The sequence below is a fragment of the Balaenoptera borealis genome (genome assembly GCF_965194805.1).
Source record: "Balaenoptera borealis genome assembly, chromosome: X".
Taxonomy (NCBI): Eukaryota; Metazoa; Chordata; class Mammalia; order Artiodactyla; family Balaenopteridae; genus Balaenoptera; species Balaenoptera borealis.
In genome coordinates, this window is record NC_138881.1 from 50,805,324 (window position 1) to 50,828,030 (window position 22,707).

The following is a 22,707-nucleotide window of genomic DNA, read 5'->3' on the forward strand; positions in this document are numbered from 1 at the left end:
ACTTACTTCACTATGTATGACAGACTCTAGGTCCATCCATCTCATTACAAATAACTCTTTTTATGGCTGAATAATATTCCATTATATATATGTGCCACATCTTCTTTATCCATTCATCTGTTGATGGACACTTAGGTTGCTTCCATGTCCTGGCTATTGTAAATAGAGATGCAATGAACATTTTGTTACATGACTCTTTTTGAATTATGGTTTTCTCAGGGTATATGCCCAGTAGTGGGACTGCTGGGTCGTATGGTAGTTCTCTTTTTAGTTTTTTTAAGGAACCTCCATACTGTTCTCCATAGTGGCTGTGTCAATGTACATTCCCACCAACAGTACAAGAGGGTTCCCTTTTCTCCACACCCTCTCCAGGATTTATTGTTTGTAGATTTTCTGATGATTGCCATTCTGACCGGTGTGAGATGATATCTCATTCTAACAGGTGTGACATGATATTTCATTGTGGTTTTGATTTGCATTTCCCTGATGAATAGTGATTTGAGCATATTTTCATGTACTTGTTGGCCTTTTGGAGGTCTTCTTTAAAGAAATATCTATTCAGTTACTTTGCTCATATTTTAATCAATTTATTCTGGTTTGTTTTTACTCTGAGTTATGATTTCATTATATAATTTTAATATTTGCTACTTATCAGATATATGGTTTGCAAATATTTTCTCCCATTCTGTAGGCTACCTTTCATTCTGTTGATTGTTTCCTTTGCTGTTCAGAAGCTTTTTTATTTGATGCAATCCCACTTGTCTTTCTGCTTTTGGTGCATGTGCTTTTGGTGTCTTATTTAAAATGTCATTGCCAAGACTAATATTAAGGATTTTTTCCCTTATGTTTTCTTCTAGTCATTTACTATTTCAGGTGTTATGCTCAAGTCTGTAATCAATTTTGAGTTGATTTTTGTATATGATGTGGGATAAGGGTCCAATTCCATTCTTTTGCATGGGATATCCAGCTTTACCAGCATCATTTACTGAAGAGATTATCATTTGCTCATTGTGTGTTCTCAGCACACTTGTTAAAGGGTGAGTTGACTGTAAATGCATGGATTTACTTCTGGGGTCTTTATTCTGTTCCATTGATCTATATGTCTATCTTAACACCAGTACCATATGGTTTTAATATTTGTAGCTTTGTAATTGTAACTCATTTCTTAAATCACCTTTTAATATAGGCAAAATAAAGCCTTCTAAAGGCTCAGGTCAGCTTTCTTGGCTACTTTTGTTTGCCCATGTGGCTTGTTCTAGAAATGTAGAATTTTAAAGTGTTTTCTAGGTTCATGTAATGGACCAGCCACAAATTTTGGCCTTGTCTCCAGTAGGGAGTTAAATCTTTGACTGAAAATGAGAGCTATCAACTGATTGCAAAGAATTCAGTGCTGCTATTTTCACCTTTTTAGAAGTTATTTTCCCAATGCAGCAGTTATCAAGGTCTCATTACTTTTTTATGCACTTACTTAACTTCAAGTGGCACTTGCTATGGGGAAGTTGCTCTGTAATTGTTGTTTTAACCTAAAGCAATACAATGGTCTCATTTATTTGTCTTGCTCAGCAACACAAGTCTAGCTACTTCCTAAAATATAGTCAAAGGAAACCCTCTTCCTGTGCCACATCAGAATGTTGTTTATTTATTCTGTTTTATTGTGAGAAGTTTAAAAACAATGGAACCAAACTAAAAGTATATATGTATAGCTGATTCACTTTGTTATAAAGCAGAAACTAACACACCATTGTAAAGCAATTATACTCCAATAAAGATGTTAAAAAAATAATAAGGGAGGGAGATATAAAACTTTTGCAAGGCATAATTTCAGTTTGAGGTTTAATATAGACAAGGATGACTTTGAGTTTTTTAAATGGTCAGATTATGGACAAAATTTTCTGAAACTTAATATTTTAACAATACAATATAGAAAACAAAATGGCTGTGTTTGCTTGCAAAAGGGCTATATAACTCAAAATTGTAAAGAAAACACTCTGGTAGGACAGTAGTTGGGAGATGTTACTCAAAATATTCAAGTAGATATAATAGGAACTCTTTATTATGTTTAAAGTTAGCTCTCCAACAATGCTGTGTCAGCCAAGTCTTTTGTTTATACCATGTATGACCTAAGAATCTAATAATGTCAAGAATATGGAAGAAAGTTCAGAGGAAGAAAGTCAAGAGTATTTGACAATGGCTAATACTGTAGGCATAAAAATTTATAATACCATAATAATTTTCTTTATAAAAGCCACCTTGATTATGCACCAATGTGACAGATTAGGGAAATGCACTGTAGCTATATTACTGGATAGTTCAGTATGTGTGTGATTTCACACGCTCTCTTTTGCCAATGTTTAAAACAATCTACACAGGGAGTAAATTCCCCTTGTTCATAAATCTCAAGTAAAATAGAGAAAGAGAAAATTGGATAAAGGTAAGGGCTTTCTAGCTGCTTCTTACAGTCTCGTGTGTCATTTGGCCTTGATTACTGTCATTGGCTTTAAATAACGTGTTGCTCTGTTTATTCTATGTCTGCCTGCTTTTTTTTTGATGAATGTTGGAACTTAAAAATGTATAGGAAGATCCAAACAAAACAAAACAAAACAAATAAAGCCCTCTACATGTATTTTGAAGAATTTAAACCTGTCACAATGCTATATAAATCTACAAGGAATTCAAAACCCTTAAAAATATTTTTGAGCCAAGAACAACCCTTTCAGGAATCAGGAAGTTAAGGACATTTTCAGTATTTTAAATTTGGAATAGTTCATGCTAAAAAAAGTGTGTAGGGAAATATTCTTGCATTCCTGAAATTTTACTAGTTTTTCTTTCTTAAGAATATGTTTTAAACCAAATTAAGCCAATGTCAATTTATTTGGAAAGGTGGTTCTTCCACTATGGCATCAAAAACCAGAAAAATTACATATGACTTCTTATATTGTTTTGGAAAAGACATTAATATAAAAGTTGATATTCTTCTATAGTTTCACTGTGCCAATAATAATAGGAATAAGGTTATCTCAAATGTATATGCTTTGCTCTATAAAAGGTGTCAAAGATAAACAAACCTAGACTCTAGTTAAAGTGGTAAGGACAGATTTTTTTTCCTCAGTTTTATTGTGATATAATTGACATGTAGCAATGCATAAATTTAAGGTGTACAACATAATGACTTGACTTTCATATATTGTGAAATGATTACTGCAATAAGTTTAGTTAACATCCACCATCTCATATACAAAAAAACTCAAAAAGAAAAAGAAGAAAAAAACATTTTTTTCCCTTGTGATGGAAATTCTTGGAATCTACTCTCTTAACAACTTTCAAACATACTAATACAGCAGTGTTAACTATAGTCATCAGGTTGTACATTACACCCCCAGAACTTATTCATCTCATAACTGGAAGTCTGTAACTTTTGATGACTTTTACCCAATTCCCCCCACCCCTTATCCCCCACTAACCACAAATCTGATCTCTTTTTCTATGAGTTTGTACTTATGACAGATATATTCATCTGTCATTGGACACTGAAGTTATTTCCATGTCTTGTCTATTGTAAATAATGCTGCTATGAACATGGGGTGTGCAGCTATCTCTTCGACATAGTGTTTTTATATCCTTCAGATATATTCCCAGAAGTGAAATTACCAGATCATATGGTAGTTCTATTTTTAATTTTTTGAAGAATCTGCATACTATTTTTCATAATGGCTGTAACAATTTACAATTCCACTAACAGTGCACAAGCGTTCCCTTTTCTCCATATCCTTGCTGGCATTTGCTATTTTTTGTCTTTAATAACAGTTATTTTAACATGGCATGAGGAGATATTGTGGTTTTTACTTGCATTTCCATAATTATCACTAATGTTGAGCACCTTTCATGTGCCTATTGGCCATTCATATATTTTCTTTGGAAAAATGTCTATTCAGGTCTTTTGCCCGTTTTTTATTTTTTTAATTTTATTTGCTACTGAGTTGTATGAGTTATTTGTATATTTTGGATGGTAATTCCTTATCAGATATATGTTTTGCAAATATTTTTCTCATTCCATACATTTTCTTTTCTTTTAGCTGATCATGTATTTTGGTGTCCAGAATCTTTTTAATTTGATGTAGTCCCACTTGTTTATTTTTGATTTTGTTGCTTGAGCTTTAGGTGTCATATCCAAAAAATCATTGTCAAGACCCATTTCAAGGAGCTTTTTCTTCTGTTTTCTTCTAGAAGTTTTATGGTTTCCAGTCTTACATTTAAGTCTTTAGCCCATTTCAAGTTAATTTTTGTGAGTGGTATGATACAGTAGTAGTTTTATTCTTTTACAGTGAATATCCATTTTTTTCCCAGCACCATTTATTTTAGAGATTGTCTTTTAAATTATGAATATAGTATTGCAATAAATAAAAGAGTCCAGTGTTAACTAAACTCAAATTTGATTTGTGCAGAGGTAACAGGGTATTTTAAAAGGAGAATGAGGGAATAGAAAGGGGATTGAGTAGAGGCTTAATAGAGTTAGGAAAATGAAAAATTACAAAAAAAGGGAAAGGATTGGGTTAATCCATGTGAAATCTACCTGGATTTGTTAACTGGTGCTTCTTGAAGTTAGATTCCTTCCCTCCCACACAGATCTGGAGACAGGTCTTCCATTTTAAGGTTTTGACTGAAAAAACAGTAAATTTTTTGAGAAGCTTTTTGTTTTCTCAAGCAGGCACTTTAAGGGGGACAAGAGTCATCCTAGGGATGTAGCCTGGAGCTGTTAGAAACTATGTTAGTATTTATTCAAGTGTTTTTATAGGCCAACGTTGAGGTCTAGTTGATAAGAGGGCTCAGAGGAGCCTGGCTAGAGTTTGGTTGAGGAGATATTCTTTGTCAAAGGTCTTGTAAGTAAATATATATTTCATATGAATAACTTCACCACGAGCAAGTACTTCAATTTGTAAAGTACTTCAAATGATAGACATTCCTTTGTTCCATATCTCTCCTGGGAACTGAGCAGTAAACAAAACAGACAGTCCTTGCTCTCAAGGAGTTCATATTCTAGCGAAGGGACAAACTGATAAGCAAATAAACAAGTAAGTATATAATATAATATCAGGTTGTAATAAGAATTATGAAAAATAAGAGAGATAAGGGAAAAGAGAAAGATGTGATGTGGGTAGTCAGTATTACAAAGGACCATAAAAATTACATTTGAAGTGAATGGAGTCTGCCATAGGAAGATCTGGTTGAAATATATCCCAGGCAATTGGAACAGTGAATGCAAAAGCTCTGAGGCTGGTGTGAACTCAGTGTTTTAGAGAACAGAAAGGCCCACTAGCTGGAATAAATTGAGCAAGGAGGATAGCATTACAACCTATAGTCAGCAGGCGATCAAGCACCAGATCATAGACGGCCTTGTAGGCTTGTCACATGTGTGTCAAATTCATCAAAACTGACAACCAGGATTTGTTATCTGAGGTGATGGACATGAGGGAGTTCATCCTCCCACATGGTGGGTTGATGTGAAACTTTGTTCAATAAGGAGGTAAACCCATAAACACAGAGTACTAGACAATGAGTTATGTATGTATTATGGATGATAATGAACTACTGTAACTCTGATTCTTCAGGAAGCCTAGTCTTAGAACTGCTTAGGCCCAGGAAGACTAGATGGTTGCAAAAATGGTTCCCATGATACCTAAGTTTTCTGTGCAATTTAATAATAAATCTTCTTCCTTGAAGGTAATCTGGGCAAGCATAAGTAATCTTTGTGATTTTAAGTGGTCTATCACAGGCCACCTTGTATGGTTTACTGGTCCTCTACTTTTTATTCTGTATGTATGTACTTTTTTGTTATTTAATTAGGATAAAAATGATGGTCTCCAAGAATTTTAGTTTCTCTCTGCTTGCCTAACATAGTGCTTTGATTAGGCAGCTGCAGAAGTCTAGCAGAAAAGAGGCCTAGAGCAGATTTGAAGGTCATTTGGGTAACCAAATAGAATATAAATAAACAAATACCTGGATAGTTAATTACCTTAGAAGTCTCTCCAGATGATGAATGTCAAATGGCCCAAGTAAGTGCAGTTATAATTGGCATATAAGTGAAAGAATTTTGATATAAGTCCCAGACAGCATTCCACAACTATCAATATTTAAAAGAAAGTCTTTGTTAGCCAGTGCTACGGTCTGATTTATTTTATCATTTTTTTTCAATTTTCAGAAATGTCCTTTTCCAAATGGTTTAAACATAAGTACTGGGGTTTTTGTCTACTGAGTGATTTCAATGTAAGAGAGAATATGTATATCTACAGGCCTTGCATTCAACTTTACACCATAATATTTTAAAGCTAATAACTGGACAGTAAAACAATTTTCTCTATGCTATGACTAATTTTTTGTCACCAGTTTGCTGTGATTTCTCTCTGCAGTGAAGACTATACCTTACTTTTATAATACAGTGCTTTTGGATCCCTTCTAACACGATGTGTGGTAAAACAGTCTAAATAATTACAGATTTCTAAACACTATGATAAGCAGAAAATTAATAAAACATCCTAATATACAACAATAGGACAATTTTGAAGTAAATTCTAGTATATTAATTCAATATAATATCCTATAGCTATTAAATTTATGTTGAAAAATAACTAATCCCAACTTGAGAAAATTTTAAAAAGATAAATCTGTATGTATATTATAATCATAATTATGTAAAAAGGAAAATTTTTAAGTATTTAAAGAATGGGAGAAAATACAGTGGAGTTAAATTTAATGTTAATAGTGATTCTGTGATGCAGAACTATGAGTGTTTTTTCTTCCTTCTACTTGTTTTAACTTTTAAAATTTTGTATAATTAGGATATATTGCTTTATAGGGGAGAAAGACAAAATCTTTAATCAAAACGTGGAAAGTCTAAGGATACCTTTCTTCCTAAACACACTAATTTATGATCTGAGGCTCATATGGTTTTGTTGCCTACCTATAAACTGGATTGCACATTTTGTTATTCCTTACCAAATCCTCAATTCTTCTAGTTTCCTCCAACATCTAGATACAACTCTCCAAACTAATGTTACTAATTTTTCTCCCTCTCCATTGACTTGGCATCATTAATAACTAAAACCAGATTGCTCAGATCCTTATTAGGACTATCTAAAGAAGATCTGTGAGCAGAAGTTTAATATCTGGAAATCTTCTCCCAACATCTAGAAATCTCAACTTGCTGTCCTCTGGACACAGAAAATGAGTTTATAGTCTGCTCTAGCCATTAATATTTGCTTTTCTTTTCATAACCCACAGCATCATTGAAATGGGTTTATAGTCTGCTCTAGCCATTAATCTTTGTCTTTCTTTTCATAACCTACAACATCAGTGAAATGCCTGGTGGTTTACACTATGTAGCAAATGTCCTCTACTACCAAGTCCCAACAGATAGTTCAACTGGCCTTTACTGAATGAAAGGTGACCAAATGAAAAACTCATATTGTTCAAAAGAAAGAAGAATTTCTCTTCTGTCCTTGAACAAGAGGAGGAACTGACAAAGACTCTCCCATTGACTAGACTTTAGATAGACTCCTCTGAGTCCTTTTTCAAACTAGGCCTCATCCTTGGGCCCTGTATTTGGCCTGCCTAGTCCAGTTGTAGCAAAAATCCTGCTAAGTCAGTTTAGAGACGATCCCCCACCCTTGATATCTGATCACCCTGGCCTTCTTTTAGCACTAATCCTGTTAAGTTGGTTTAGGAAGAAATCCCCTACCCTTAATGTATTATTTTAGTAATATTCCATTTAATGATCCCCTCATTCTGCTCACTAGCTATAAATCCCCAGTTGTCTTAGCTATATTCAGAGTTGCGGCTGATCTCTCTCCTTTATTTTGATAGTCTTGACAACGATAGCAAATATCCTGAATAAAGTCTTCCTTACTGTTTTAACAAATATAAAAATATCTTTTCTTTAATTAAAACAAAAGAATATCACAGAAAGAGTTGTATACTTAATTTATTCTGAAGGAGAATAAATAAACTGTGACTTTGAGTTCACACTGAACATATTGTAATGAATAAGAATGTGTGTACTAATCAATACTAAAGTGGGAAACACAGGAAAAAATTTTATGATTCCAAAATTAAGAAGTTTTCTAGAAAAAAAGTTGGAAAATTATCGCAGATGCATTCTAAGATAGTCATTCAGAAAAATCATTGAAGGGCAAGAGGTAGGACTGAACCAAATCACAAAATTCTACCTGGTGCCAGAAACTTTCTACATGGTATTAATTAAAGTCTTGGTTTTGACAAACAGATAGCCACAAAATGTAGGCAAACAACCTTTTTAAGTTAATGTGTCCTAGGTTATTTTCCATAATGTTTACTCAAGTTACTTTCTTTCCCTAATTAACTCAGAAACTCATTTTATATAACATTTGATATCATTTATATCTCATGAAATTCAAGTTTGCCTTTATTAAAAATGCTGTGACATACATACATATGTATGTCATATGTGTTCATCCAAGACAGGGAAAGGCCATTCTTATTAACATGTTGCTATTCTTAGTAATTAACTCCAAAAAAAGCTTAATTTTGGGATAGAGATTCTTCTTTATCCTCAACTGTCAAATCATGCAAAGAAGGTGAAACTAAATTAATTAAATGTACACCCTAAATGTGTTCAGAATACAGTGGGAAGTGCTGATTAAATCTGGTGAAGTGCCATGCATTTAAATGTGGCTCATGAAGAAAAAAAGAAAAAGGAGATCAACTTGAAGTTTCCAATGATATAAGGGGCAAAACAGGAAAGAATTAACTGGAGAGTGATGGGGTTCAGGAAGTGCTATCCCAAAATATGGCAGCTTGCCATATTGAATATTTTAAGGTGAAAAAGTTTGATAAAATGGCAGAAGCAGGAAGTCACTCTGACTCCCCCCACTTCTCTGAAACAGGACATAAAACCCTCATGTGAGAGATGCCCTACCTACACTACGAGGAAAGGAACATCCATAGCTCCAAAGACAAAAGGACACCAAGAACAGCTTTGCCAAGACTCCCCCAGTTTACTACAATTACATCATACTCTTTAACCTATAATATTCCTCCTTGACTGTGTACTCTTCATCAAACATAGCATAAAATATGCATGTCTAAATGTTTCTTTTGGTCTTCATTTCCTTATGAAGTCTCCAGTCTCATGTGAAACTTACACTGAATAAATTTGTATGCTTTTTACCTGTTAATCTATATTTGTCAGTTTAATTGTCAAACCCAGCCAGGGACCCTAAGAGGCTGGAGGAAAAACTTTTCCTCCCTTAGAGTTTCTGGTAACTATGAAGGGACTCCATCATCTGGAGACATCTTGCTTGGTCCAGAAGCTGCAGTCAGAGATCTTGGACCTCTGGCAACAGCTGGCAGTAGGTAAGAATTCTTACGATGTCAGTCTTTCATATCTCTGCCTGTGGGGACCAGTTGAGCAAGTGTGGTAAAAGTCTTTTCTTTCCCAAATTCAGATTAGCAAAAAAAATTGTGAGAATTAGTTCTTTGATTTGTAACTCCTGTGAATTTGGTTTGAGGGGTACCCATTGATTATTTTCCTCCTGGGAACAGCTATTGTGTTCCAATTTATCTCTCATTTTGTGCTCTGAGGACTCAACTTGGCTTTCCACGTGTTGGGGCATGCAAGTATTGGTTCTTGCATGTGCAGGTGGCTAACTGTCAGATTCAAGGCCCCAAGAATGTGGCTGGACAAAACATGTGGGTTGCACCCTATTTGCAACTAAAGTCCTACTGACAATTGCCAGCTCTTAGGGAGTTAAGTCTTTCTTTCTTTTGGCTATCTTGGGAGTGGGTCTGGATCTTGGGAAGCCTTCACATTTGCACCCTCTTTGGGACAACTTTTGCATCCATAATTAGTTATTGGTTTTGGTTTTGAGTCACCTGATAGGTAAAACTTTAGTTTAAATACTTGAAAGGAATTTTTAAAGGAGCTCTAGGTCTGATGTTGGCCAAATTGGAGGCTGATATTCAGAGCCTGATAGAAATATATTTTTAAAATTATTCCCCCCAAGCTAAAATAGAGCTATGTACTTACAGGTAAAAGAAAACATTGTGAAGCCTTTGTGGGAGGATTTATTAAATCATTGCAAAGACACACAACTCTAAATCTAAAACACAGGAGTCTTTTATCCATCTTAGCTTGATCTTTTCTCCCTTATATAACGATAATGTAGCTGGATGAATGGGTCAGCCCCTTGATATCATTCAGGCTGTGAGTCAATTATTTGAGGAATTAAAAAACAACTGTCCTGAGCACGCTGCGGCCGCGTCAGTCCGGTGCGACCTGCACCCGCCTGGTCGGTCGCCCTGCCCGCGCCCGAGTCAAGGCCATGGCGGCCTCGCTTCTGCTGCGGCAAGGAGGAGCAGGGGGGCTGAAGACTGTGCTCCTAGAAACAGGAGTGTTTCGAGGACTTGTTTCTACAGTTTCTCTCTCTGCAGAATCAGGAAAGAATGAAAAGGGATTGCCACCGAATCCCAAGAAGCATAGTCCACCAAAAAAGTCCGCGCCAGCCGCCACCCCAGCTGAGCTGTTTGACAACACCACCTACAAGAATCTCCAGCATCATGATTACAGCACGTACACCTTCTTGGACCTAAACCTGGAGCTTTCGAAGTTCAGGATGCTTCAGCCCTCTTCAGGAGGAGAGTCACCTCGCCACTGAGAGCTCAGCTTAAAACTTAACCTTCAGTGTCTTTCTACATTCTTGGCAAAAATAAAATCCGCTTAGCAGTCATGAAAAAAAAAACCAAAAAACAAAATACAACTGTCCTTTTCTTACAAATCTTTTAAAAAAACCTAAAAAGCAGTTCTAGAAGAAATTCAAAGTCCACCTGATGCTTATCTATCCCCAAACTTCCTCTACTCACCTAAAAATGCTTGCAGATATTGTAAAAGATCAAGACATTGGAAACATAATTAATTGTCCTGCACTTAAGAAAAAGAAGGAACATTTGAATAATAATTACCTTAGACATCTGATAATAGGCAAATATGCCCCCAAACTCCTTTCTGGAGAAAACTTACATCCTTTCTCTGTGCCTTTGAGATGTAAATTTTCTACCATGTCTTCTCTAGGCCCTGAAAGCCATCTCTCTCTTTTCTTTTTTTTTTTTTAATTTGATAGATGTATATTTTTTATTTATTTAGTTATTTAGTTATAAAACATCTTTATTGGAGTATAATTGCTTTACAATGTTGTGTTAGTTTCTGCTGAAATACAAACTTCAGGGAGATGATTCTCATCAGAAGGAAAAAAGAAAACAAAAAGCTATTTGGAAACTAAACACATGAAAAATCTTAAAAGTCTCCACAAATATTGGTAAATAGTTACCTATTTACCATTTGTGTCAGAAACAAATGGTTTGAATAAAAATATAAAGAGGAAATAAACTAATGAGCTTTATGTTAATATACCTGACACACAGCTAAAATTATAACAAGATCTCTGTTTATGTCTGCATGTTTATCTGTCTTATATGTATGCATAAAATCCCTTTAAAAAGTTCTACTAAAATCGGCTTAGATTTAAATGAGCTATCATATAAATTAGGTGTTTTTAAAACTCTCAGAAATATATAAACTACCCCCAAATTTTTAAGTTCACATAATCTGGGATAATCTTTGGTAAATAGAGGTGGTTTTTAAATTGTTGGGGTGAAAAAGGCATGCCTTTAAGTTCTCAGCATTAAATATAATACAAACATACAATTTTCTTCTACTTAGGTTGACTAGTCAAATGAGCTTATGCTATTTCTATTAAATGTTTAAGATTTTAAAACTATAAAGCCAACCTATGAATTGCTTGATGCATGTCAAGGGTGACAGTAAACAGAGGGAGATACAGTGAGAGAGTGAGAAGAACCATATGTTTAACATTTTAGCTTCTGTGCTTCTGTACTTTTTTGATACTGCCTGATTTGTCAACAAGAAAAATAAGATAATAGCTAGTTTTGTTTAATATCACATGAAATTTTCATGAACAATTCAGGCATAATTAAGAACAAATGAATTAAATAGATGTAAGTTTATAAATGAAATTTTAAACAATAATTATGCTTTATGATATATCTACTTAAAAATAGTTTCAAAAATATGTTAATAACTTGAAATCTTAAAGCTATACTAACATAAATTAAATGATGGATATTCATTAAATATCTAGAACATTTCAAATCGAGAAAAAATATTGAAACATCAACTGCTGAACATAAGCTTATCTAATTTGACATCTTGTTGTATACGGTATAGAAAAAATATATATGAGTGCATTAATAAACATGAGAAAATGTACTATGAAAAGACATATGCCATTAGAAATTATGAAATGATATATTCATATATTTGCTACAGGATGATACTATGTGGCAGGCAATTCAAAATTCGTAGTTTTCTCTGTAAAAGAAAGATTAGTAATGGATAAAATTCTAATCAATGTATGTAAATAAAACCATTAGGAATGATAGAGTAAACTTTTAAAAAACTCTATATACAAGGAAAGTAAGATATTTTTGAATAAGAAATCTATAAAAGACATGTTTTTGTTAAGGGAAAAAGAGTAATTTTGTCCTAAAGTATAATCAGTGGTTGGTCCCGAATGAGAAAGAGAAAAAGAGTAGGACAAAAACTGAATGGATATTATAAATAAAAGTTGTAGAAGGAATCTTGGAAAATAAACCTTCATCCTGTGTGTTCAGAGCTGGCTAAGATTGGATGGACTCATTTATAAGTTTTCTTTAATATTAGCCTTAGTATTAATGGTACACTAATAAAGAAAAAGAACAATTATATGATTTTCTCTCCATTAAAATGATAGTTGTCTCAGATTATTGATCTGCTCTTAATAAGAAATTGTAAAGAAAATAATTTTTTTCATTATCTTTTAAGTAATCTGCCTGGGAAGCCAAGAGTTTCTGTCTTAAAATAATTTCCCATGTTTCATGTTGTCTTTATCAGGTCTTAGAATACTTAAGAAAACTGAAGCTCCAAAATTTTAAAGAACTAAGCTTCTGTTTTGTTTTGCTTTTAAAATTATGTAATATACTCTATTTACCATTGAATTCTTTTATTACCACTTTTGTTAAATAGATAACTAAGTATTGTTTCATAGTAACCTGTGATTGTATTTAGTCAAGTTCTCAAATTTTTTGACATTTTTGACAACTTCCCCAAATCAAATTCTAAATGCAGTCTTTTTTCTTTTTTAAACATCTTTATTGGAGTATAATTGCTTTACAATGTCTGTTAGTGTGTTAGTTTCTGCTTTATAACAAAGTGAATCAGTTATACATATATATATATCACCATATCTCTTCCCTCTTGCATCTCCATCCCTCCCACCCTCCCTATCCCATCCCTTAGGTGGTCACAAAGCACCTAGCTGATCTCCCTGTGCTATGCGGCTGTTTCCAACTAGCTATATATTTTACATTTGGTAGTGTATATGAGTCTATGCCATTCTCTCACTTTATCCCAGGTTACACTTCCCCCTCCCCATATCCTCAAGTCCATTCTCTAGTAGGTCTGTGTCATTATTCCCGTCCTGCCACTAGGTTCTTCATGACTTTTTTTTTTTATCCCTTAGATTCCATATATATGTGTTAGCATATAGTATTTGTTTTTCTCTTTCTGACTTACTTCACTCCGTATGACAGACTCTAACTCCATCCACCTCATTACAAATAACTCCATTTCGTTTCTTGTTATGGCTGAGTAATATTCCATTGTATATATGTGCCAAATCTTCTTTATCCATTCATCCGATGATGGACATTTACGTTGCTTCCATGTCCTGACTATTGTAAATAGAGCTGCAATGAACATTTTGGTACATGACTCTTTTTGAATTATGGTTTTCTCAGGGTATTTGCCCAGTAGTGGGATTGCTGGTTCGTATGGTAGTTCTATTTTTAGTTTTTTAAGGAACTTCCATACTGTTCTCCATAGTGGCTGTATCAATTTACATTCCCATCAACAGTGCAAGAGTGTTCCCTTTTCTCCACACCCTCTCCAGCATTTATTGTTTCTAGATATCTTGATGATGGCCATTCTGACCGGTGTGAGATGATATCTCATTGTAGTTTTGATTTACATTTCTCTAATGATTAACGATGATGAGCATTCTTTCATGAGTTTGTGGGCAATCGGTATATCTTCTTCGGAGAAATGTCTATTTAGGTCTTCTGCCCAGTTTTGGATTGGGTTGATTATTTTTTTGTTATTGACCTGCATGAGCTGCTTGTAAATCTTGGAGATTAATCCTTTGTTAGTTACTTCATTTGCAAATATTTTCTCCCATTCTGAGGGTTGTCTTTCTGTCTTGTTTATGGTTTCCTTTCCTGTGCAAAAGCTTTTAAGTTTCATTAGGCCCCATTAGTTTATTCTTCTTTTTATTTCCATTTCTCTAAGAGTTGGGTCAAAAAGGATCTTGCTGTGATTTACGTCATAGAGTGTTCTGCCTATGTTTTCTGCTAAGAGCTTGATAGTGTCTGGCCTTACATTTAGGTCTTTAATCCATTTTGAGTTTATTTTTGTGTATGGTGTTAGGGAGTGTTCTAATTTCATAATTTTACACGTACCTGTCCAATTTTCACAGCACCACTTATTGAAGAGGCTGTCTTTTCTCCACTGTATATGCTTGCCTCCTTTATCAAAGTTAAGGTGACCATATGTGCGTGGATTTATCTCTGGGCTTTCTATCCTGTTCCGTTGATCTATGTTTCTGTTTTTGTGCCAGTACCATACTCTCTTGATTACTGTAGCTTTGTAGTATAGTCTGAAGTCAGGGAGCCTGATTCCTCCAGCTCCATTTTTCTTTCTCAAGATTGGTTTGGCTATTCAGGGTCTTTTGTGTTTCCATACAAATTGTGAAATTTTTTGTTCTAATTCTGTGAAAAATGCCAGTGGTACGTTGATAGGGATTGCATTGAATCTGTAGTTTGCTTTAGGTAATAGAGTCAGTTTCACAATGTTGATTCTTCCAATCCAAGAACATGGTATATCTCTCCATCTATTTGTATCATCTTTAATTTCTTTTATCAGTGTCTTATAATTTTCTGCAGACAGGTCTTTTGTCTCCTTAGGTAGGTTTATTCCAAGATATTTTATTCTTTTTCTTGCAATCATAAATGGGAGTATTTTCTTAATTTCACTTTCAGATTTTTCATCATTAGTGTATAGGAATGCAAGAGATTTCTGTGCATTAATTTTGTATCCTGCTACGTTACGAAATTCATTGATTAGCTCTAGTAGTTTTCTGGTAGCATCTTTAAGATTCTCTATGTATAGTATCATGTCATCTGCAAACAGTGACAGCTTTACTTCTTCTTTTCCAATTTGGATTCATTTTATTTCTTTTTCTTCTCTGATTGCTGTGGCTAACACTTCCAAAACTATGTTGAATAATACTGGTGAGAGTGGACAACCTTGTCTTGCTCCTGATCTTAGTGGAAATGGTTTCAGATTTTCACCATTGAGGATGATGTTGGCTCTGGGATTGTCATCTATAGCCTTTATTATGTTGAGGAAACTTCCCTCTATGTCTACTTTCTGCAGAGCTTTTATCATAAATGGGAGTTGAATTTTCTTGAAAGATTTCTCTGCATTTATTGAGATGATCATATGGTTTTTCTCCTTCAGTTTGTTAATATGGTGTATCACGTTGATTGACTTCCGTATATTGAAGAATCCTTGCATTCCTGGAATAAACCCCACTTGGTCATGCTGTATGATCCTATTAATGTGCTGTTGGATTCTGTTGGCTAGTATTTTGTTGAGGATTTCTGCATCTATGTTCATCAGTGATATTGGCCTGTAGTTTTTTTCTTTGTGACATCTTTGTCTGGTTTTGGTTTTGGTATCAGGGTGATGGTGGCCTCGTAGAATGAGTTGGGGAGTGTTCCTCCCCTGTAATATTTTGAAAGAGTTTGAGAAGGATAGGTGTTAGATCTTCTCTAAATGTTTGATAGAATTCGCCTGTGAAGCCATCTGGTCCTGGGCTTTTGTTTGTTGGAAGATTTTTAATCACAGTTTCAATTTCAGTGCCTGTGATTGGTCTGTTCATATTTTCTATTTCTTCCTGGTTCAGTCTCGGAAGGTTGTGCATTTCTCAGAATTTGTCCATTTCTTCCAGGTTGTCCATTGTATTGGCATAGAGTTGCTTGTAGTAATCTCTCATGATCGTTTGTGTTTCTGCAGTGTCAGTTGTTACTTCTCCTTTTTCATTTCTAATTCTATTGATTTGAGTCTTCTCCCTTTTTCTCTTGATGAGTCTGGCTAATGGTTTATCAATTTTGTTTATCTTCTCAAAGAACCAGCTTTTAGTTTTATTGATCTTTGCTACTGTTTCCTTCATTTCTTTTTCATTTATTTCTGATCTTATCTTTATGATCTCTTTCCTTCTGCTAATTTTGGGTTTTTTTGTTCTTCATTCTCTAATTGCTTTAGATGCAAGGTTAGGTTGTTTATTCGAGATGTTTCCTATTTGTTGAGGTAGGCTTCTATTGCTATAAACTTCCCTCTTAGAACTGCTTTTGCTGCATCCTATAGGTTTTGGATCTTCGTGTTTTCATTGTCATTTGTTTCTAGGTATTTTTTGATTTCCCCTTTGATTTCTTCAGTGATCACTTCGTTATTAAGTAGTGTATTGTGTAGCCTCCATGTGTTTGTATTTTTTACAGATCTTTTCCTGTAATTGATATCTACTCTCATAGCGTTGTGGTCGGAAAAGATACTTGATACAATTTCAATTTTCGTAAATTTACCAAGGCTTGATTTGTGACCCAAGATATGGTCTATCCTGGAGAATGTTCCATGAGCAATTGAGAAAAATATGTGTTCTGTTGTTTTAGGTTGGAATGTCCTATAAATATCAATGAAGTCCATCTTGTTTAATGTATCATTTAAAGCTTGTGTTTCCTTATTTATTTTCATTTTGGATGATCTGTCCATTGGTGAAAGTGGGGTGTTAAAGTCCCCTACTATGATTGTGTTGCTGTCGATTTCCCCTTTTATGGCTGTTAGTATTTGCCTTATGTATTGGGGTGCTCCTATGTTGGATGCATAAATATTTACAATTGTAATATCTTCCTCTTGAATCAATCCCTTGATCATTATATAGTGTCCTTCTTTGTCTCTTGTAATATTCTGTATTTTAAAGTCTGTTTTGTCTGATATGAGAATTGCTACTCCAGCTTTCTTTTGATTTCCATTTGCATGGAATATCCTTTTTCATCCATTCACTTTCAGTCTGTATGTGTCCCTAGGTCTGAAGCGGGTCTCTTGTAGACAGCATATATATGAGTCTTGTTTTTGTATCCATTCAGCCTGTCTGTGTCTTTTGGTGGGAGCATTTAATCCATTTACATTTAAGGTAATTATCGATATGTATGTTCCTATTCCCATTTTCTTAAATGTTTTTCGTTTGTTATTGTAGGTGTTTTCCTTCTCTTGTGTTTCTTGCCTAGAGGAGTTCCTTTAGTATTTGTTGTAAAGCTGGTTCGGTGGTGCTGAACTCTCATCTTTTGCTTGTCTGTAAAGGTTTTAATTTCTCCGTCAAATATGAATGAGATCCTTGATGTGTAGAGTAATCTTGGTTGTAGGTTTTTGTCCTTCATCACTTTAAATATCTTCCACCACTCCCTTCTGGCTTGCAGAATTTCTGATGAAAGATCAGCTGTTAACCTTATGGGGATTCCCTTGTGTGTTATTTGTTGTTTTTCCCTTGCTGCTTTTAATATGTTTTCTTTATATTTAATTTTTCATAGTTTGATTAATATGGGTCTTGGCATGTTTCTCCTTGGATTTATCCTATATGGGACTCTTTGTGCTTCCAGGACTTGATTAATTATTTCCTTTCCCATATTAGGGAAGTTTTCAACTATAATCCCTTCAAATATTTTCTCAGTCCCTTTCTTTTTCTCTTCTTCTTCTGGTCCCCTATAATTCGAATGTTGGTGCCTTTAATGTTGTCCCAGAGGTCTCTGAGACTGTCCTCAGTTCTTTTCATTATTTTCTCTTTATTCTGCTCTTCAGTACTTATTTTCACTATTTTATTTTCCAGGTCACTTATCCGTTCTTCTGCCTCAGTTATTCTGCTATTGATCCTTTCTAGAGTATTTTTAATTTCATTTATTTTGTTTTTGATCGTTGCTTGGTTCCTCTTTAGTTCTCCTAAGTCCTTGTTAAATCTTTCTTGCATTTTGTCTATTCTATTTCCAAGATTTTAGATCATCTTTACTGTCATTATTCTGGATTCTTTCTTAGGTAGACTGCCTATTTCCTCTTCATTTGTTAGGTCAAGTGTGTTTTTACCTTGTTCCTTCATCTGCTGTGTGTTTTTCTGTCTTTTCATTTTGCTTATCTTACTGTGTTTGCGGTCTCCTTTTCACAGACTGCAGGTTTGTAGTTCCTGTTCTTTTTAGTGTCTGTCCAGAGTGGCTCAGGTTGGTTCAGTGGGTTGTGTAGGCTTCCTGGTGGAGGGGACTAGTGCCTGTGTCCTGGTGGATGAGGCTTGATCTTGTCTTTTTGGTGGGTACGCCCACGTCTGGTGGTGTGTTTTGTGGTGTCTGTGGCCTTATTATGATTTTAAGCAGCCTCTCTGCTAATGGATGGGACTGTGTTCCTGTCTTGCTAGTTGTTTGGCATAGGGTGTCCAGCACTGTAGCTTGCTGGTCATTGAGTGAAGCTGGGTCTTGATGTTGAGATGGAGATCTCTGAGAGATTTTTCCCATTTGGTATTATGTGGAGCTGGGAGGTCTCTTGTGGACCACTGTTCTGAAGTTGGCTCTCTCACCTCAGAGGCACAGCCCTGATGCCTAGCTGGAGCACCAAGAACGTTTCCTCCACATGGCTCAGAATAAAAGGGAGAAAAAATAGAAAGAAAGAAAGAAAGAAAGAGGATAAAATAAAATACAAAAAAGTAAGATAAAATAAAGTAAAGCTATTAAAATAAAAAATAAGAAAAAGATTATTAGGAAAAAAAATTTTATTTTTTAATATTAATTTTTTAAAATAATAAATAAGAAAAAAATTTTTAAGAAAAAAATTTATTAAGAAAAAAAATGTTTTGAGGGGTCTGGACAAGATGGTGGAAGAGTAAGATGCAGAGATCACCTTCCTTCCCACAGATACAGTAGAAATACATCTACACGTGGAACTTCTCCTACAGAACACCCACTGAATGCTGGCAGAAGACCTCAGACCTCCCAAAAGGCAAGAAACTCCCCACGAACTTGGGTAGGGCAAAAGAAAAAAGAAATAACAGAGACAAAACAATAGGGACGGGACCTGCACCAGTGGGAGGGAGCTGTGAAAGAGGAAAGGTTTCCACACACTAGAAAGCCCCTTAACAGGCAGAGACTGCGGGTGGCAGAGGGGGGAAGCTTCGGAGCCATGGAGGAGAGCGCAGCCACAGGGGTGCGGAGGGCAAAGCAGAGAGATTGCCGCACAGAGGATCAGTGCCGAGCAGCACTCACCAGCCCGAGAGGTTTGTCTGCTCCCCTGCCGGGGTGAGCAGTGGCTGGGAGCTGAGGCTCGGGCATCGGTCGGATCGCAGGGAGAGGACTGGGGTTGGCAGCATGAACACAGCCTGTAGGGGTTAGCGCATCACAGCTAGCCGGGTGGGAGTCCGGGAAAAAGTCTACAGCTGCCGAAGAGGCAAGAGACTTTTTCTTGCTTCTTTGTTCCATGGTGTGCAAGGAGAGGGGATTCAGAGTGCCGCCTAAATGAGCTCCAGAGTCGGGCGCGATCTGTGGCTATCAGCGTGGACCCCAGAGACGGGCATGAGACGCTAAGCCTGCTGCTGCCACCACCAAGAAGCCTGTGTGCAAGCACAGGTCACTATCCACACTGCCCCTCCTGGGTGCCTGTGCAGCCCGCCACTGCCAGGGTCCCGTGATCCAGCGACAACTTCCCCCAGAGAAAGCATGGCGCACCTCAGGCTGCTGCAATGTCACGCCGGCCTCTGATGCCACAGGCACGCCCCGCATCCGTACCCTTCCCTCCCCTCTGCCTGAGTGAGCCAGAGCCCCCGAAGCAGTTGCTCCTTTAATCCCGTCCTGTGTGAGCAAAGAACAGACGCCCTCAGGTGACCTACATGCAGAGGTGGGTCCAAAACCAAAGCTGAACCCTGGGAGCTGTACGAACAAAGAAGAGAAAGGGAAATTTCTCCCAGCAGCCTCAGAAGCAGTGCATTAAAGCTCCACAAACAACTTGATGCACCTGCATCTGTTGAATACCTGAATAGACAATGAATCATCCTAAATTCAGGAGGTGGAATTTGGGAGCAGGATATATTAATTTTTTCCCTTTTCCTTTTTTTGTGAGTGTATATGTGTATGCTTCTGGGGGAGATTTTGTCTGTATAGCTTTGCTTTCACAATTTGTCATAGGGTTCAGTCCGTCCATTTTTTGTTTGTTTGTTTGTTTTACTTTAAAAAATTCTTTTCCTTAATAAATATTTTCATAATAATTTTTTCCTTATTTTTTTTAAACATCTTTATTGAAGTATAATTGCCTTACAATGGTGTGTTAGCTTCTGCTTTATAACAAAGTTAATCAGTTATACATATACAATATGTTCCCATATCTCTTCCCTCTTGCATCTCCCTCCCTCCCACCCTCCCCATCCCACCCCTCTAGGTGGTCACAAAGCACCGAGCTGTCTCCCTGTGCTATGCGGCTGCTTCCCACTAGCTATCTATTTTACATTTGGTAGTGTATATATGTCCATGACACTCTCTCACCCTGTCACATCTCACCCTACCCCCTCCCCATATCCTCAAGTCCATTCTCTAGTAGGTCTGTGTCTTTATTCCTGTCTTGCCACTAGGTTCTTCAAGGCCATTTTTTTTTCCTTAGATTCCGTATATATGTGTTAGCATACTGTATTTGTTTTTCTCTTTCTGACTTACTTCACTCTGTATGACAGACTCTAACTCCATCCACCTCATTACAAATACCTCCATTTCATTTCTTTTTATGGCTGAGTAATATTCCATTGTATATATGTGCCACATCTTCTTTATCCATTCATCTGTCGATGGACATTTAGGTTGCTTCCATGTCCTGGCTATTGTAAATACAGCTGCAATGAACATTTTGGTACATGACTCTTTTTGAACTATGGTTTTCTTAGGGTATATGCCCAGTAGTGGGATTGCTGGGTCGTATGGTAGTTCTATTTGTAGTTTTTTAAGGAACTTCCATACTTTTCTCCATAGTGGCTGTATCAATTTACATTCCCACCAACAGTGCAAGAGAGTTCCCTTTCCTCCACACCCTCTCCAGCATTTATTGTTTCTAGATTTTTTGATGATGGCCACTCTGACCGGTGTGAGATGATATCTCATTGTAGTTTTGATTTGCATTTCTCTAATGATTAATGATGTTGAGCATTCTTTCATGTGTCTGTAGGCCATCTGTATATCTTCTTTGGAGAAATGTCTATTTAGGTCTTCTGCCCATTTTGGGATTGGGTTGTTCGTTTTTTTGTTATTGAGCTGCATGAGCTGCTTGTAAATCTTGGAGATTAATCCTTTGTCAGTTGCTTCATTTGCAAATATTTTCTCCCATTCTGAGGGTTGTCTTTTGGTCTTGTTTATGGTTTCCTTTGCTGTGCAAAAGCTTTTAAGTTTCATTAGGTCCCATTTGTTTATTTGTGTTCTTATTTCCATTTCTCTGGGAGCTCGGTCAAAAAGAATCTTGCTGTGATGTATGTCATAGAGTGTTCTGCCTATGTTTTCCTCTAAGGGTTTGATAGTGTCTGGTCTTACACTTAGGTCTTTAATCCATTTTGAGTTTATTTTTGTGCATGGTGTCAGGGAGTGTTCTAATTTCATACTTTTACATGTATCTGTCCAATTTTCCCAGCACCACTTATTGAAGAGGCTGTCTTTTCTCCACTGTATATGCTTGCCTCCTTTATCAAAGATAAGGTGACCATATGTGCGTGGGTTTATCTCTGGGCTTTCTATCCTCTTCCATTGATCTATATTTCTGTTTTTGTGCCAGTACCAAACTGTCTTGATTACTGTAGCTTTGTAATATAGTCTGAAGTCAGGGAGCCTGATTCCTCCACCTCCATTTTTCGTTATCAAGATTGCTTTGGCTATTCGGGGTCTTTTGTGTTTCCATACAAATTGTGAAATTGTTTGTTCTAGTTCTGTGAAAAATGCCAGTGGTAGTTTGATAGGGATTGCATTGAATCTGTAGATTGCTTTGGGTAGTAGAGTCATTTTCATAATGTTGATTCTTCCAATCCAGGAACATGGTATATCTCTCCATCCATTTGTATCACCTTTAATTTCTTTCATCAGTGTCTTATAATTTTCTGCATACAGGTCTTTTGTCTCCTTAGGTAGGTTTATTCCTAGATATTTTATTCTTTTTGTTGCAATGGTAAACGGGAGTGTTTTCTTAATTTCACTTTCAGATTTTTCGTCATTAGTGTATAGAAATGCAAGAGAGTTCTGTGCATTAATTTTGTATCCTGCTACTTTACCAAATTCATTGATTAGCTCTAGGAGTTTTCTGGTAGCATCTTTAGGATTCTCTATGTATAGTATCATGTCATCTGCAAACAGTGACAGCTTTACTTCTTCTTTTCCGATTTGGATTCCTTTTATTTCTTTGTCTTCTCTGATTGCTGTGGCTAACACTTCCAAAACTATGTTGAATAATAGTGGTGA

General features: G+C 36.0%; 1 protein-coding gene and 1 pseudogene across 3 annotated transcripts in view; one reads left to right on the plus strand and one right to left on the minus strand.

Moving 5' to 3' along the window:
- Positions 1-22,707, minus strand: part of SPIN4 (spindlin family member 4) — a 245,370-nt gene that overhangs the window by 46,090 nt on the left and 176,573 nt on the right. The window lies entirely within an intron of this gene.
- On the plus strand, positions 6,146-14,887 carry LOC309620411 (NADH dehydrogenase [ubiquinone] flavoprotein 3, mitochondrial pseudogene; annotated as a pseudogene). The gene has a single exon. The product of its transcript is annotated as an NADH dehydrogenase [ubiquinone] flavoprotein 3, mitochondrial pseudogene (transcript).